General features: G+C 45.5%; 1 pseudogene; it reads right to left on the bottom strand.

Annotated features, from left to right (window-relative positions):
• Positions 1-1,188: 1,188 nt before the first annotated feature.
• On the bottom strand, positions 1,189-2,059 carry LOC144249175 (olfactory receptor 2A12-like; annotated as a pseudogene).
• Between the last annotated feature and the right edge of the window lie 1,165 nt (positions 2,060-3,224).

The following is a 3,224-nucleotide window of genomic DNA, read 5'->3' as shown; positions in this document are numbered from 1 at the left end:
CTAAGGGCTGAAGCCATGGGTGAATGGTTTTGGCATTGGGAAGGGAAGCCACCACCATCATGACCACCACCAGCTACCATACTCTCAGCAACCTCTTGACTCAAGTACTCCAATGATTACCCAGCTCACATTTGAATAAATGTTAATTAAAAGCTTTAAAGTGGAATATTAATGATGATATCTCCCAGGGTGCTGGCTGGTTGCCATCAGAACCTCTTTAAGCTATATCTTGAGGGCCTGTCGTAATTTTCTCATAGTTTTGCTGACCAAGTTCATGAGCTTTTGGGGGGACCAAACCCAAGCTAACCAAATCCACAGCAGACTGGAGTGTAAACAAATGCCAGCTCTGTCATTTGTAATGTTAGCGTTAGCTAGCCCTGCTCCAAGAGCAGAATAGCCATTTACTCTCGGGTGAAAGGGTCTCAGATGTCTGAGACTGTGGTGTTAGGAAAGGGAATTAGAATAGAAAGAGTTGCCATGTTTACATGGAGCATTCAATGTGTAAGAACTTTACCTATCACGACAACCCTATAAGGTGTTAGTCTGCTATTGTTATCGTCATTCCAATTCTACAGTTACCAAAGAGTCTAGCTCTTAAACACTATGATGTAGTTTGGGTAATATTTCATCTGCATACTGAGAGATCCCTCAAAATATCTCTTGCCCACAGCAGTGGCTCACCTCCCCAGGGACAGGATGAATCCTGTATCCTGGGGCCCAAACTCCCCTAGACAGTGCTGAATGGACAGTGACCAACCCTTCAGTCCTATTCCTAAGGTTACTTTTCCTTTCTTCTATGTTTCTTTAGATCTAGTCTTTCTCCTGACTGAGAAAGAAAGTTACTGATCTGGGGTCCTCTGAGTCATCTTGTCCCAGCCATCCTGAGTTTACTTAAATAATGATGCTTCATTTGTGCCAGACCCTTCCATGCTCCCAAGAAACGAGAAAAGAATCGATCACATGTCATGCTTTGCAGTCTGTCTGGAGTTGTGTTTGAGGGTAGCCTATTATCTAGAGCCATCAGCATGACCATAACTTGTACCTGCCTCTGCACCTCAGTTTTCTAACCACTTGTGAATGATTCTTGCCTGTCTGCTTTTTGGATATGGTAGAAGGGCCATAGACACTCTTCTTTCAGGCCTGGATGTAGCCATCTCTGTTCCAGTGGCCTTACTCAGAGACCCTGCCTCAACCTGTTACTTTGAGGAAAGTCCTCTTTACATCTTGTTTCTGAGGCTGTAGATTATGGGGTTGAGAAAGGCAGAGATGACATTGTAGAACAGAGCCAGTTTCTTGACCTGTTCTGGGGAAGTATTAGCTGCAGGGTTCAAGTACATAAACATGGTAGGTCAACAGAACATGGTGACCACAGTGATACGGGATGCACAGGTAGAGAAGGCCTTGGGTGGAACCAATCCTTAGAATTGCAATGAAGATATAGATATATGATGAAATCTACTCTGTCATTGAGGGATGTGTCTGCACAGGCCAACTTCAGAACAGCAGGCACCTCACAGAAGAAGTGGTTGATCTCATTGGGGCCACAGTAGGGCAGGCGCATGGTGAAGACAGTGTAGACTAGGGAACAGCTGACACCCCATAGTCCACAAAAGATGACCATTGCCCCACACAGCCATGGGCTCATGATAACCTTGAACCTGAGTGGATAGCAGATGGCCACATACCTATCATAGGCCATGACAGAGAACAGCCATCCCTCAGTGATGCCCAACACCAGAAAGACGTACATCTGGGCCACACACCCAACATAGGAAATGGTCTTCTTGTGGCAGACCAGATGCACCAACATCTGGGGCACAGTGGTGGTGACATAGCTCATGTCCAGCAGGGAAAGGACACTGAGGAAGAAGTACATGGGTGTGTGGAGGCGGGAGTCCAGGTGGATCAAGGTGACAATGAGTCCATTGCCCAGGAGTGTGGAGAGGTAGAGGGAGAGGAAGAGACTGAAGAGGATGACATTAGTTTGGGAATCCCTGGAGAAGCCCAGAAGGATGAACTCAGACACAGAGCTGCGGTTCTCCCAGGGAAACGCCTGCATTATTCTTCAGCTGCAGAAAGAGAAGTGGACCTACTGGCCCAGTTTGGAAGCCATATTCAGGTGCCATGGCCATTCCATTTCTGCCAAGGTCAGTCGCCATTGGGTCCTAGTTGGGATTAATGTCAGTTCAGAGACTGAGGTCTACCTGGGATAGGTTACTTTCGGGGAAGGGAGGGAAATTGTCAATATTTAACTTCTCTGGTCAAAATCTTTTCTGAAAAACTCCAGTCTCATTTTCTTCCATTCTACCAGACCCATGAAGGCCATCTCCCTTTCTCTCCTTCAGGAGCTACCATCACATAGTGCATTGCTTGGGGGCTCTTCTCCCTAGACCTGGCTGCACAGTGAGATGGTGACGATTTCAAACTCTATTCTTCCCCTTGTCTCAAAATACATTTTTAGAATTCTTTCTATTTGGTGCCTCCAACTTTTTTTTTTTTGTACTGGGGAGTGAATGCAAGGGGAGCTTAACTACTGAGCCACACCCCCAGCCCTTTTTTTGTATTTTATTTAGAGGCAGGGTCTCACTGAGTTGCATAGGGGCCTTGCTAAGTTGCTGAGGCTGGCTTTGAACTCATGATTCTCCTGCCTCAGCCTCCCATGCTGCTGGTATTACAGGCATGTACCACCATGCTCAGCTTAACTTTTGATCACTCTAGAAAACTAGGGGAATCAGAAATGTGGGTGTAGATATGTGGCTCCACAAACATGAGAGGTTCCTTGATAACTCATATTGAGCCTGCATTTCTTGATTCTTTTGAGTCCCTGGAAGCTTTCTCAGATTTTATTTTAGATGGGGTTACTCAGCAATTCTGCTTCTTCTTATCCTCACCTAATTCTTTTTTTTTTTCTTTATCTATCCAGGCACAGTGGCACACCCCTGTCCTCACCTAATTCTTAAGGGAAGGGTCTTCCTACTTGACTCTAAAAACTTGAATAGACTTGAGGCAGAATAACAGCTGTCTTGTTTGCTTAAAGATAACTATGGAAGGTCTGGGGTTGTAGCTCACTGGTTGAGCACTTGCCTCGTGTACATAAGGCACTGGGTTCAATCCTCAGCACCACATTTAAAAAAATAAAATAAAGATATTTAAAAAAAAAGATGGCTTTGGAGGCTGGGGATGTAGTTCACTTGGAGAGAACTTGCCCAGGATGCACAAGGCCC

The sequence above is a fragment of the Urocitellus parryii genome, chromosome 11 (genome assembly GCF_045843805.1).
Source record: "Urocitellus parryii isolate mUroPar1 chromosome 11, mUroPar1.hap1, whole genome shotgun sequence".
NCBI classification, from domain to species: domain Eukaryota; kingdom Metazoa; phylum Chordata; class Mammalia; order Rodentia; family Sciuridae; genus Urocitellus; species Urocitellus parryii.
Note: the sequence above shows the minus strand (reverse complement) of the source record. Positions and strands in the feature narration are given on the sequence as shown.